This window comes from Phyllobates terribilis, unplaced genomic scaffold, assembly GCF_046119375.1.
Source record: "Phyllobates terribilis strain yellow unplaced genomic scaffold, ASM4611937v1 Scaffold_1__5_contigs__length_1240528914, whole genome shotgun sequence".
NCBI classification, from domain to species: Eukaryota; Metazoa; Chordata; class Amphibia; order Anura; family Dendrobatidae; genus Phyllobates; species Phyllobates terribilis.
Genome location: NW_027362761.1, coordinates 64,082,209 through 64,098,047, shown reverse-complemented (window position 1 = coordinate 64,098,047; position 15,839 = coordinate 64,082,209). Strand labels below are relative to the sequence as shown.

Sequence of the window (15,839 nt, the reverse complement as noted above, 5' to 3'; positions counted from 1 at the left end):
GTTGGTTTTTGTTTGTCCACCCGTCTCTTGATGATTGACCACAAGTTCTCAATGGGATTAAGATCTGGGGAGTTTCCATGGACCCAAAATCTCTATGTTTTGTTCCATAAGCCATTTAGTTATCACCTTTGCTTTATGGCAAGGTGCTCCATCATGCTGCAAAAGGCATTGTTGGGCGCCAAACTGCTCTTGGACGGTTGGGAGAAGTTGCTCTTGGAGGACATTCTGGTACCATTCTTTATTCATGGCTGTGTTTTTAGGCAAGACTGTGAGTGAGCCGATTCCCTTGGCTGAGAAGCAACCCCACACATGAATGGTTTCAGGATGCTTTACAGTTGGCATGAGACAAGACTGGTGGTAGCACTCACCTCTTCTTCTCCGAATAAGCTGTTTTCCAGATGTCCCAAACAATCGAAAAGGGGATTCATCAGAGAAAATGACTTTGCCCCAGTCCTCAGCAGTCCACTCCCTGTACCTTTTGCAGAATATCAGTCGGTCCCTGATGTTTTTTTCTGGAGAGAAGTGGCTTCTTTGCTGCCCTCCTTGAAACCAGCCCTTGCTCAAAGAGTCTCCGCCTCACAGTGCGTGCAGAAGCACTCACACCAGCCTGCTGCCATTCCTGAGCAAGCTCGGCACTGCTGGTAGTCCGATCCCGCAGCTGAAACAGTTTTAAGATACGGTCCTGGCGCTTGCTGGTCTTTCTTGGGTGCCCTGGAGCCTTTTTGACAACAATGGAAGCTCTCTCCTTGAAGTTCTTGATGATGCGATAGATTGTTGACTGAGGTGCAATCTTTGTAGCTGCGATACTCTTCCCTGTTAGGCCATTTTTGTGCAGTGCAATGATGGCTGCACGTGTTTCTTTAGAGATAACCATGGTTAACTGAAGAGAAACAATGATACCAAGAACCAGCCTCCTTTTAAAGTGTCCAGTGATGTCATTCTTACTTAATCATGACTGATTGATCGCCAGCCCTGTCCTCATCAACACCCACACCTGTGTTAATGGATCAATCACTAAAACGATGTTAGCTGCTCCTTTTAAGGCAGGACTGCAATGATGTTGAAATGTGTTTTGGGGGTTAAAGTTCATTTTCTGGGCAAATATTGACTTTGCAAGTACAGTAATTGCTGTTAAGCTGATCACTCTTTGACATTCAGGAGTATATGCAAATTGCCATTACAAAAAATGAAGCAGTAAACTTTGGAAAAATTACTATTTGTCTCATTCTCAATACTTTTGGCCATGACTGTATATATCCATGCCAGTTGCATGGATTTATATAGTGTGACCAAGTTGTCAAGCACTTTCCAAGTGATGCTAAAATCGCTTGGAAAGCGCTTGACAACACGCATGCAGAAATGCATGTGAAGAACGCTTCACATCCGCATGTCCCTGGCAGGATCCGCATGCGTTTTTTCTGCCAGGTAGATGCAGAAACGCTCAGGAACACTCCGGAGCATTTCTGCATCGTGGGCACATAGCCTTAAAAGTATGGATTTTTACCCACAATTATTTCATGAAAACCACTTCTTTCTAGACTTCCCTGAACAGTAGATTGGTGTAGTTGGGTCCCATTGGTTGATGCAAGTTTTGACCTGATGACACTGCTGGTCATCTTCCAATTTCAAAAGGAAATAAGCATAATGTGTCTTTGATCTGCTGCACTAAGTTTACTTAGCTGATTATTGCATCTACAGTCCTCAACATTGTTCATTTCTTGCTTGAACAGCACATCATGAAACCCCAATCTGCTTTGAAATCTTTGCTTGGGAGAAACCTTGCTGATGCAGTATAACTGCCTTGTGTCTTGTTGTTGTGCTCATTCTTGCCATTGTGTATGACTTGTGACATGAAACTGTCTTCCACATCCTAACCTTTGTAGCAGAGTTTGGATGTTCTTCACTTAGTTTTATGCTGTTGCTGTTTTCGTTAAAGGGGTTATCTCCCAAAGTATATTTTAATCAATAGATCTTGGAATAAAAATAATTTCATCAACTGGATATGTTAAAAAAATGTGGCTGTGCTGAGATAATAAATATTCCCCTGCTGTGTACTGTGTAATGGCTGTGTCTGACCGTTCAGGAGCATGGTCTGATCATACCACAGCTCCTGGGCAGGGGAAAGAACAGAAGAGAGTATACAGACAGGACAGCATGGGATCGCAAATGCTGCTTTCTGTGAGGTAAAACATGTTTAAAAACAAGCAACAAAAGCTCTGTGAGCATTCATTTTTTTCCTATCCTTTGTTAATTTCTGTCAACATAGTCATATGAGGGCTTGTTTTTTGTGGAATGCATTTTAGTTCTGAATGACACTATGTATGTTACTATATAATGCACTGAAAAAAGGCAAAAAAATATAAGTGGGGTGAAATGGTAAAAAAGTGCAATTCCGCCACTGCTTTTTTGGAAGAATATAAAGTATTTAAAAACAAAAAAAGTATGAAATAGGGGACCAGTGGGAGATAGGAGCAGAAAGTGCACACCTTTACACTGGTGATTAGAATAGAGTGAATCGATCGAGTTCAAGTCGAATTTCCTGAAATCTGCTGTTTCAGGTGAATTGAAACAATCTGAGATAAGATTGAAGTTTCAGCCCCCTTTCACACATGCTGCACGCTCAGTGAGCGGGTTAATGGTATATGGCTTGGCAGAGGGGGCTTCCCCATAATGCCCTACACTAATCCAATCACATGGTGTAGCACAGCCAATCATAAGGCTATCACAGACAGTATAAAACATAGAGGCTAGCAAAGAACGCCATTTCATTCCTATAGTGTGTAGGGATAGGAGTACTCAGAGCACACAGAACAGGGATAGCTAAAGGCCTATTGTGGTGTACTACTACAGTGCTGATGTACCAGATTGAAAATGGGAGTGATAGTCTCAGTCTGTGAATATAAATCCAAGATTCAAGTGATATACAGTGAACCTCTGTGCTTTCAGGTTTCTTTTTAAAGAGAAATCTTCCAAATACTGAATCTTAAACACGTGTTCACTTACTAAACTGTGCGCATTGTTTAAGATAATTTATGGAGCCAGTTTCATTGTTCCAATGTCTAATATGAGACGTACACATGCCACCTGAATACAGTGGCCAGTTACGAGTGCTTGCTATTGGGACATGATTCTACTTAGATTTCCTATTTGATAAAGGCACGAGGACTTTTATATTTATTTTTTTTAAAGAGACAAAAACTTCATAATCCTGAAACTCAAACACAAGTGCTCATCTGCTAAAGTGTGCAATGTGTAAAATAATTTGTTGAGCCCTCTTCATTGCTCCAATGAATCTAATATTAGACATGTACATACGTTACCTGAGTACAGCAGCCGGTTGCATACTGCCGTTGTTGCCACATGTTTGTTACCAGTCGAAAACCTAAAATGTAGCAACTTCGCAGCTTAGCATTTTAGGTTTCATTAGCCTACTTTTCATTTTGGTTAACCATCATGATTTAAAAAAAAAATAAAAACAACAACAATAAGAGATTAAGGTTCTACTACTGTTTGACTAGTTGCACTTAAAGGGAATCTGTCACCAAGTTTTTGCTACCTCATCTAAGAGCAGCATAATGTAGGAAAAAATACCCTGAATCCAATGATGTATCACTTAGTTTACTGGATGCAGCAGCTGTGAAACAATCAGAGTTTTTAGGCATAGACATAACCAGAACACCAAAAAAGTGGAGTAAATAAGGACCACCAATCAAGAATGTTGACTAAAAATCACTTTTTATAAGTTAAATATTACAAATTCATCACAAATACAGGTATATAGACAGGTCTAATAAGGAGGAAATAAGTAGGGGAGCATCACAATCCAGTGCAAAACATGTAATTAATAGCAGCCAACATTATATAAGTAAATCCCAGTTGTAAACCATTAAGGATAAACAAGATAATATAGAGTAATATAGATAGTAAAGTGGCACAGGTTTAAAGTTACATGTGCTATTCAGTATTGTGTAGTGCCTTCCCTTGAGAAAGCATTATCCGAAACGCGCGTCGCGCAGCTGTGGCAGGCTCATCCAATCCTCCCTCATTCATGGGTAAGCACTACATCAGGTACTGAATAGCACATGTCACTTTAGACCTCTGTCACTTTACTATCTATATTACTCTATATTGTCTTGTCTATCCTTAATGGTTTACAACTGGGATTTACTTAGCAGCGCAGGTGCCGTGCATTAAAAGCATCCTCCGGGGCCAAATCAGCTTTTCCTGCAGTCAGCTCCAGAGCAGGTAATGTCACACGTGCTGTTTGTTGGAGAAGGCTCTACAGAACCTGTAAGATCTGTTCAGGGTGGGAACATGTTGTACTTGCGGTCTTCTTGTGTGTGGGAATTCTTTTCCATGTTGCCAGAAGACCAATCTATTGCATTGTGCAGGTCTGCTGTTGGAAAATATGCCAGGTACACCCTGGCACACATCAAATAGGAACTTCATCATTCCATCAGTACATGAAACGACATTACCTGCTCATGTGAAGAAGGCAAACTGAATGATAACCAGTCTGCACCCGCAAGTAGTGTCTTGTCGTTGTAATCAGCCCCATTATTATTCTCACTTACTGTTTTCCATACACTTCCTCATCCAGCTCCATTGCATCATTAATTCTCTATTTTTTTGTGCCTAAGAAACATGCGTTCAATCATCCAGTTACTTGAAAATTGGACTCCCATATGTCCAAATTCTCCACAATTGATGCCCTACCACCTGGATTGCATTGACTTTTGTAAAAGAACTGCGTTCTAAACTCAGGCTAAATGGAAGATACCTAGCTGCCATTATTTATTGTACCACAAAGCCACCCCTGCCAGGTATGTACACAAAATGCAACATTTTTTTAAACAAAATTTTTTGTATTGTATGCTTCAATTTTTCAATACAACAAACTCATGTTCTTTCTAATTTTGGGTGAAATTAAATATTATTGTGACTACATCTGAGTTGAATTTTCCTGATAGCACACTGATCAGGATTGTGAGAAAGGGCAACATTTTTGAAAATTATCCAACCAAACTTCATTAAACTTCATAAGTGATTTTTTTAAAATTAATTATGATTTTTTTCAAAAATTGTTCTGAAATGTTTGGGGTGGTGGTATTGGCATATTAGCAAGATAATCTCTGCACCCTAATTGGTATAGCTATTGCAAAGGGACCAGTTGCCGACCATATGTCTGATCAGGAAAACTCCACTCACTGCAAAGTCAATATTTCTTCATGCTGTCGCTTTATATAACACAGCTGCGGCTCTCGAATCGATCGCACTCTCACACATACCAAAGCTCGCAAAGTCAACAGCCAACCCTGGCACACCAGCTTGACTAAAGAACTGAGGCGGGCTTCCAGGGTTGTTGAGAGGAGGTGGAAAAGATCCCATTCCAATGAGCACTTCATTGCATTCCACACTCACTGCAGAAAATCAAACCTACTTCTCATCTCTCATATCATCCCTGTCTCACAACCCTAAACAGCTATTCAACACTTTCAATTCTCTCCTCTGTCCCCCAGCACTCCCTTGCTCTCCTCTTATCTCAGCTGAATACTGCCTCATTCTTCAAGCAGAAGATTGATAACATCAGACAAAGCTTTTGCCTAAAGTCCCAACAGCCCCTCCTCATAACTACTCAACCCTCCTCCTCCAAAACCAGCTTCTCCCCCTGAACAGCCAGGTTCAGTCGTACATAGACTGTGACCTTTCTCAAGCAGATATCCTAAGTCCAGATCCCATGGATTTCTGGGTTAATTAATTGGACCAGTGGCAAGAACTGGCTCTGTGTGCTATGGACGTACTATTATGTCCAGTCCCAGTGTAATGTCAAAGAGGGTGTTCAGCATGGCCAGTGGATTTTTCACACCAACGTGGACCAGGTTATCTGCTGTAAGTATGAAATACTTAATATTTGTGAAAATGAATCAGACATGGATCAGTGCAGACTTTCATGCACTGGTGCCTGATGCCAATAATTAAATTGGCTGTATCAGCTGCCATTGACTGTTATTCACACCCTTCTGCTGCCACCATTGCCAATGGACCACACCCTGCCATCATGTCATGTAGACTGTAATACTGCTGACCAGGGCTGCCACCAGGAATTTCCAGGCCCCATACTGGCAAAATTTTTGGGCCTCCCTTGATATGCTGCCCAGGCTTTGCCACAGCTCCACCTCCACCCCAGCTCCACCCCCACGACAAGGTAGACCCTTCTGACCAGATCCTACTTTATTCTAACCTATTAAACATTTCTGAAAATATTCAATACCCTTTTTAGGTATAGTTTTATTTATTTTTCTTTAACGGAATGTGTCACATACATTTTTTAAAATGAACAATAGTGCCACATACAAGGAACAAATACTGCCACACCATGACTAGACCACATATTACCACCACATAGTGACCGAATAATACCACATACAAGGAACAAATACTGCCACACCATGACTAGACCACATATTACCACCACGTTGTGACTGAATAATACCACATACAGTACAGACCAAAAGTTTGGACACACCTTCTCATTTAAAGATTTTTCTGTATATTCATGACTTTGAAAATTGTACATTCACACTGAAGGCATCAAAACTATGCATTAACACATGTGGAATTATATACTTAACAAAAAAGTGTGAAACAACTGAAAATATGTCTTATATTCTAGGTTCTTCAAAGTAGCCACCTTTTGCTTTGATTGCTTTGCACACTCTTGGCATTTTCAAAGTCATGAAAGTAGAGAAAAATCTTTAAATGAGAAGGTGTGTCCAAACTTTTGGTCTGTACTGTACAAGGAACAAATACCGCCACACTATGGCCGGACCACATATTACCACCACATAGTGACCAAATACTACAATACTGATCATTAATAAAAAAGCACAATACTAATATTACCATAAGTTCCATTATACACAGGAGCTCTGTACATAATAATATAGTGTACCAGTGACATTATACACAGGAGCTCTATATATAGTGTACAGGTAATACAGTGATCACTAATGACATTATGCACAGGAGGTCTGTACATAGGATATAGTGTGTAATGCAAGTGTACAGGTTAAGCCACGGCCTCACTATCAGTATTTGGTAAGCATTCGGTCAGTATTTTTTCTCAGGAGTGGGAGCCAAAACCAGATGGGGAACAATCAGGGAAAAGGTATAATAGAAACAAGTGAACCAATTCTGCATTTATCACCCACTCCTGAGAAAAAATACTGACCGAATACTGACCAAATACTGATAGTGGGGTCGTGGCCTTACACACTGACTCACCGGTGACGTCACTAGTTGAAGTCCTTCATCTTCGCTTTTCTCCTTCATCCACTGCAGACCACCATCACTTCTTCCAGCCAGGACTTGTCTCTGCATAAAATAACACACCGTTATCTAGAGCACATTCACCAACTTCTACATTACACAGCTGAATACAGACGTGTACCCACCATTAATATATAATTAGTTAATATGCAACCCACCATTCTAAATATAAACTGTACTCCACTACTGTGCCCCTACTAACTATAAATAGCCATTTACCCCACCTAATAAATATATAAATTAATTAGAACCTGTACTCTTTTCCCCAATTCATTACCAGTCACACTTAGTCATCCTCACTCTGTACCTCCCGCTCCCCTGATTCATTATATTTACATGCTCCCTCCTCCCCAATTCATTATGTCATGTCCTCTCTCTCCCCTACCCTGTATTCATCATCATTTGCTCCCCCCCACTCCCAATTCAACATTTGCTCCTCCCACTCTTAATTCATCATTTGCTCTCCCCACCCCCCACTCCCAATTCATCATGTGCTCTCCCCACCCTACACTTCTAATTCCTCATGTGCTCTCCCCATCTTCCACTCCTAGTTATCATGTGCTCTCCCCACCCCCCACTCGCAGTTCATGATGTGCTCTCCCTACCCCCCACTCCCAATGCATCATGAGCTCTCCCCACTTGCAGTTCATCATGTGCTCTCCCCACCCCACTCCCGGTTCACCATGTGCTCTCCCCACTCGCAGTTCATCATGTGCTCTCCTCTCCCCCCACTCCCAGTTCACCATGCGCTCTCACCACCCCCCACTCCCAGTTCACCATGAGCTCTTCTCGCCCCCCACTCCCAGTTCATCATGTGTTCTCCCCACTCCCCCAAGACCATTTAATTAATTCTCTTTAAAAAAAAAAAAAGTTTTCACTGGCATCCTGGCACTGATATATGACGGCCGTAAGCAATGACATCATCGTGTACGCTCCGTCTCCAGGGCGTCACTGAAGGGGAGGAGGGACTCCTTTGGAAGTGCACGGTCATTGAGTTTGACGGCCGGGAGAGCTCCAAGGCTCCCTGCGCAGAGGACATGTACGCCGCCAGCAGCAGAGTGCTGGCATGTGAAACCCTGAGGCCCGGTGAGCAGAAGCACAAGAGGGGGACCCTGGGCCGGGCCCCTGCTCTTTGCTTCTGGTCACCGGGCCCTACAGAGCAGTAAGTATGCCCTGATGGTGGCCCTGCTGCTGCTGCCATGACCAACGTCGCTGGCCCGAAACTGCCAAGCATCTCCTTGCCTGCCCCATCTTAACTCTCTCCTGTACTGCTTCTGCTGCAACCACTGTACAGCCATGCCAGCCACACACCTCCTGGCTGCCCACTGTCTTTCATAGTGCTAGATTGCACTGCTGCTGGGGCCATTACAGGCCCTAAACTTCCAAGCATTTTATGGTCTGCCCAGCCTTATCTCTGTATCATGCTGCTCCTCCCTCAGCCACTGCACACCCACAGACACATATCTCCTTACTGTCCACTGTCTTTCATAGTGCTTGACTGTACTAAGGTTGCTGGGAGACATACTATCATGTTTTTGTACTTGCAAGAAACAGCTCTGAAAATAGGGCTAATTTTTTAAAAGTCTTGATGACAGCAAGCTAGAACTTCTTCATCTTCAAGCAGAGCAAATGTTTTGACTCCAGAAATAAGGGGATCATTTTTGAACAACCTGATAAAAAGTCTAATGATTTTGTGATTAGCAAATCAGTTGCGGACCACAAAAAAATGACAATTTTTTCACTTCTGGTTAAGAGACCAATATTTCTTCACATTCAAAACCGTGCAGTGCACCTGTTTTGTCTCCCTATTAAAGGGATCATTTTTGGATGGTTAATAAAAAATGCTATTGCTTGTTCATTTAGCAAAATGCAAATCTCTTTATACCCCCCAAACAGGGATAATTGTTGCACCCAACCATGTGAAAATGCAACAGCTCCTTCTATTTGCCCTACCTGTGTATAAGCAGCAATGTATGCATCTGCCCTTCAAAGGGGATCATTTTTAGACTGTTTATACAATTTAGACAGCCTAAAAATTCTGATACTGCAATATTTTGTTAAATACACTGTTGGTTACCTCTGGTTACCATCCATTTTCCCCTAGCTAGATAGGTGGAAGTCATTTAGGCATTAAAAATGTTGTGTTGGCACTAAAGACCCAAAAACATTTTCAATTGACTCCAAGGAAACTCATAGTGCTCTACACATATTTGTCAGACAATTACAGGATTTTTAATTATGCAATTTGTATGAATTTCTTCATCACAAATTAATTTGTTGGGGGAAATTCGGCAAAGTTGGTGAACTCAAATTTCAAAAGATCCGCTCATCTCTACTCGTGACAGGTTCTCTTTAAAGCTCATAAATGTCATGCATATATGGTTAGTTAAATCCTAGTAAAGCAAGTGATACAGCTACTAAGAAGTTTTAATGTTTTAACGCCAAAACGGGTCATTTATAAGCACACACATACACATATGGTACAATGTACAAAAAACTTTTATCACTTTGCAAATGTTGGCGTCACAGTTAACAACACTAAATGCATTCTCTCAGCCAAAGTGCTTTGTGCTTGAATCAGCTTGTTTTTCCTATTTTTTGCTACAATCACAGCTTTCATCTCAAAGACTGAATAACCGAGTGGAAGAAATATATCCTAAGAATCATTTATTCGAAGGATATTAGTTACCACAAAATTGATATTTGATGGTCACTGTTTTTTATTTACATGTTAACAGAAATCCCCTCTTCTAAGGTATTCCATTATGCCATATACAGAAGAGCATATATATATATATATATATATATATATATATATATATATATATAGCTATCTACTGTAGTAGCTGTCTTTATGGTTGCTGATACTACTAACTCCATCCTACTAAGCAGATAAAGAGTTAGGGTGCATTTGCATGGCCGAATCATCCTCATTTCCTAATAATTGTGCAGTGTAAATAGGCTGTTGTTCATCAGATAAGCTAAATGCTCATTTGTCAGGGTAAAATTAACTTTTGGTTTATGTAAAAGATCATCGTTCTCAGCAGCTCGTCGTCCTGTGTAAACTGCTGCTGACAACAATGAAAGCCTATGTGCACAGAACAATCTACTACTGATCTTTCTTTGCTCATATTAAATGCTGTCAGCGTGTCTAAACAGGCTAATAATTGACCAATATGTACCGATTTGCATTTGTTTAATTCTGCAGATACCATAATGTAACCATACCTTAAGAACCATCAGAAATATGCAATGCAAATGACAATGTTAGTATGTTTCCGAAAAAGGTAGCCTAGTCCAAAAGAAATGAGTCAATCATTATTCTCGTCTTCATAAATCTCCCTACTGAATATTGTAAGATCCTGTTGCTTAATGACAATCATTTTTATAATGAATTTGCATATTGGGGCCGTGGCTTTAGAGTAGAAGACTTGTGATACTGATGGAAGAAGGGATGAGACTCTGAGGAATAATGGTAAAAAAGTGACAGGGCTCAATTTTTAAACTCTCATATGCTTAAAAAAAAACACTTAAAAATTGTGAAATTGAAAGAGCAAAAAAAATTGTCAGTTATATTAAATTGCATGGAGATCAGAGTGGAGAAAAAAGCGTTGTCTGGAAAATCGAAGGTTGGGAAAATAGCAGTAGCATGTCATTTACCTAAACAGTTTGGCTCTTATAGAGGTACTCTGGCTTACCCTTATATAGGGACATGGACTGCAAATATGACAGTGTGAATGGGCACAAATATGTGTGCCTATTGCATACTTACCTCTATAACCCAACCATATATAAACGTTACATGCAAGTTCATTGGCCTCATTTTACGCCTCTATAATTTGGTTGGTAGACTACCAACAATACACCCAGACATTGGATCTATTACGTCTTACTAGCAAGAAATGAGATATGACATTTATGGCTGTACACATATTGTTGAAGAATGTCATGTAGGCAATTAGAAAACAGCAGTGCTTTCCTTTCATTACACTTAATCTCGATGAAAGGTGCAGAGCAATTATTAGAAGTGGAGTAAAAAGCATTCATATTACTATGATAAGGTCTCATGAGAATCAGAGAGAAAAATATAAGTGGTTTTCTATTGCTTTCTACAGCACTTATTCATTGGACATTATAATAAGGTCATTACTGACTTCTGTTGGTGTTTACTAACCGTAGCATGGATTTACAAGTGAAAGGAAGTAAGAATATAGGTTCTGCCAAAAAATGCTAACAAATATGGATATTGGGGAAGTCATGTATAGTATATTATATGATAGGTTAAAATACTACATTTTAAAGTAATATAACTAGTCTGCCTAACCATTCTGCTGCAAGAGGTTGTACATTACTTAGATATTGATGGCCTATGCTTAGAACAGCTTATCAATATCATATCGGTGGAGATCGAATACCTGGTAATACCTCTGATCAGCTGTTTGCAGTTCTAGCGCTGGTCAGATAAGAACAGTGTTCAGAGTTGGAACTGCAGGACTTTATACATTATGAAGTGGCTGATCTCAGTTGCTGCGGCTCAGCTCCTATAGAAGTGAACCCAAGAACAGCAACTACATAGTGTACAATTTCGTTCCAGCTACGTAAACTGTTTACATCTGGCTCCTGCTCGTACTGCAAACAGCTGATTGGTGGATGTGCTAGTTGTTGGCCCCCCACAGATCTAATATTAATGACCTATCCCAAGTGTGCACAGCAGTTTTTGGTCCAAGGGCCACATTGAACTGAACTAATCCCAAGGACCGTAAAAAAAATGTAAAGAGCTAGTTACATGAATACATCACCACAACCACAGTGGGTACATGACTACATTCTATAAAATAAAGTTTTGAGGTTTTTTAGAAGGATTTGGAGAGTTTCTGTTCCCAAAACTTAGTGTGAACACGCCCTAACCTATACTGAGTTCTTTGAGCAGAAACGCCTCATAATTTCAAAATTTCAAGTGTTGAGTCGTTTTAACATAAGCATGTAGCACATTACATGACCTATTAGGGACTGCTACTTGTACATAAGATCAGAACCACCATCAGTATATGTATCCATCACCATAACCATTGTCAGTACATGAATACATTATCAGAATCACCGTCAGTACATAAATGCAGCACCATAAGCACCATCAGTATATGAATGCATCACCAGATCCACTGTGAGTACATGAATGTAGCACTAGAATCACCATCTGTAAATGAATTCAGCACCATAACCACCGTCAGTGCATGAATGCAGTACAAAGCTTAATACAGCAATCAATGTCAGGTCAGCCCCATATACAATTGCATGAACCTGCAGCTCCCATTATGTCTTTGATAGTGTTAAGGAGATGTTGGGAGCTGTTACTAGCCATCATCAAACTTACTTCTCCATACTGTCCCTCCATGCTTCGACCTCTCCATACTGTCTTCCCACCTCTCCATGCTGTCCACTACCTCCTACCCTTCCACACTGTCCCCTCATACTCACCCCTCTCCATACTGTCTCTTTATGCTTCCACCTCTCCATACTGTCCCACACCTCTCTATACTGCTCCCCCACACTCCCACCTCTCCATACTGGCCCCTCAGTTCTCAATTCCGCCGCCCATGCTCCCGCCTCGCTATACTGTCCCCACACTGCCCCTCTCCTTAATGTTTCCCCCACACTGTCCCTCTCAATTATGTCACCCTGCACTGCCCCTCTCCATTTTGTCCTCCTTATGCTGTTACCACTCTATAATGCACCCCCTCACACAATTTTCTCTCCTCTACCCCATAATGTGCCTTCCAGTAGCAACACCCCACCTCCCATCTACAATAATAGTCCATACATTGAATTTGCCAGTTTCTGCACCAACTATAGAAGAGGATGCTGCATGTCATGGGAGCGGAGGAAAGTAAGAAGAATTGTTTGATTGTTTTTTACATTTATTGGAGAAGAAAAGGGATATTCTTACTGGAAGGGGCCAAGGAAGGAGGATATTATGCCAGGATGGAGGACATAATTACTAGAAGGCGCTCAGGATGGGAGACATAATACCAGGAAAAGGCCCAGGATGGAGGGCATTATTCCTGGAAGGGGTCCATGATGGGAGACATTATACCTGGAAGGGGTCTAGGATGTGTGACATTACACCAGGAAGCGGCCCAGAATGGGGATATTATACCTGGAAGGTGCCAGGATAGAGGACATTACACCACGAAAAGGCCCAGAATGGAGGAAAATATTACTAAAAGGGATCCATGATAGGTACATTATTACAAAAAGGGGCCAGGATGGACGACATTACAGGAAGGAGCCAGGATCGGGAACATTATTACAGGATGGGGGACATTATTACATGGTGGAGTGAACATTTATGTCTTCACAGGATCTGTAATGCTACAAGGGCCTATACATCTGACGATCATGCAGGTGGGGGCTCAAATCCAAATTTTGCACTTGGGTCCATTGGACTCTAGTTACGCCACTGCATAGAACACTTACCTTTCCCGCTGTCTTCGCTGCCCTTGCGACATGGTGATGACAGCAGAAGTGTGATGGGGCCAGCTGTGTTATGATCTCATCACACTGCTACACGCTGGGGCAGGAAGCTAATGATCATTCCTATGCCCCTGTCCCGGCACTCAAGTATTGAAATGCAATCATATGTGAAAGACACATATACAATTGAATACAGGGAGAAGGGAAGTTAAGTCTACCAGTTCTCCGCCGTCTACCAGAAATCCATTTGGCAGGCCACATGCGGCCTGTATGTTGTGCAGGCCTAACCTATCCTAACGATAGGTCATCAGTATCTAAGTTGTGGAAAATGTCTTTAATATTGCAATTAAATAATGCACATTCTAAGACTATATCTCAAGCAAGCATCGAAATTATTTGGAAGACATGAGTCCTGGGTTTCAATAAGGTAGTGGAAAGCCTAGCTACTAAATATCAGTTCACTTTTTTTCACTGTGTCAGTGGAGTTTCACTAATAATGGCAGACCACACGACCGCTATGGGCCTGTGAGTTGGGGAACCTGCCTTTCATCTGATTTCAACAGTATCTATATCCTCATGATGCAGATATACTATAGTAGAATACAATAATGGCAGCAGGAATGATGACATCACTAGATCACTCCTTCCTGTGCGGAGCATGGGAACGGGGTTAGGTGAGTATAAGTAGTGTTTTTATTTTGTTTTGCCATCATAATGTGTGTGTGTGTGGGAGGGGGGAGGCTGTGGGATATCATACTGTTTGTGGGGGGCACTGTTAGGGCATTATAATGCGTGTGGGTGGCTGTGGGGCATCACACTGGGTGGGTGGTCGTGGGGCATCATACTGTATGAGTGCTGTGGAGTCATGATACTGTGTGGGGGCACTGTGGGACATATACTGCGTGAGAGGATGTGGGGATATCATACTGTGTTGGGGGCACTGTGGCTGCATCATACTTTGTTAGAGGCACCATCATACTGAATGTGGGGGTAATGTGGAGCCAAATTGTGGATACTGTGTAGGGGATTGGGCATCAAACTCTATGGGGGGCCATGATAGGGTATTTCAGTGGATGAAAACACTAAGGGGCTTTAGTAGAGGCACTGTTTCTGTGTACATGCCGCAAGATATGTCCCTCTACTTGTCTTTAAAAGTTGGGAGGTATTGCCTTCTGTGACTGCACCTGTGCACCATGACCCTGCCAAGTCCTAAATGCACCCCACCACCCCACCATTCCTCCCCCAAACAAACAAAAAAGAAAAAAATGTTTAAACATGTTGGCCAAAAATATTTTTTTTCTTGTGGGGGAGGATGGGACCAAATAAGGACATTTGCTACGGAGCCCAAATGTTTCACTATACATTCCTGCTTGGTGTGCTGGCCATTTCTAAAAAAACAAAGAAAACTGCCAAAAGTAGTATATTTGCCCAACAGAACTCTATACATGTTCCTCAGTTAACATCTGAAGGTGTGACTCTAACCTTATATCTTGGCAAAAAATGGTCTTAGGTAAGATACCGATCAGTTAGAGTACATGTATCAGACACAGTACTAATATCCCAAAGACAGACTTTTTTACAAACATGGTCAAGGGCAGTACAACTATGTATTATTATATCCATACGTACAGCATAAAAAACTACATCATATGTGAATAGTTTTCGAGTGGCTAATACTGCAACTTCAGTCCTGAATCTGAAGAAAACAATTTCATTATAGTAGGTATGTGATTATTGTGACAAAGGTGGTATAAGCAGTGTATATCCATAATATTGGCTAATATTGCCTCATTTCAAGCTTGGACCTCAGACTGAATTGCTAATTGTCCCTGGAAATGATTAGAAAATGTTAGTAACTCAGGTCATAGGCTATGTGCCCACGATGCAGAAATGAAGCAGAAAATTTCTGCAGCATTTCTGCATCTCCCTGGCAGAAAAAAACGCATGCAGATTGTACATGCAGATTGTACATGCAGATTGTACATGCAGATTGTGCATGCGTTTTTCCTGCAGAATACATGCGGATCCACCTGCGG

The 15,839-nt window shown here is 41.4% G+C and overlaps 1 protein-coding gene across 3 annotated transcripts in view; it reads right to left on the bottom strand.

The window, feature by feature from the left end:
- FRMPD1 (FERM and PDZ domain containing 1) overlaps positions 1–15,839 on the bottom strand; it is a 214,799-nt gene that overhangs the window by 164,059 nt on the left and 34,901 nt on the right. The window contains exon 2 of one of the 3 annotated variants that reach the window (XM_073662693.1): positions 7,285–7,374. The exons of the other annotated variants lie outside the window; for them this stretch is intronic. The gene's annotated coding sequence lies outside the window, so the exon portion shown is untranslated. The remainder of the gene's footprint in view (positions 1–7,284; positions 7,375–15,839) is intronic. 3 annotated transcript variants of the gene reach the window in all.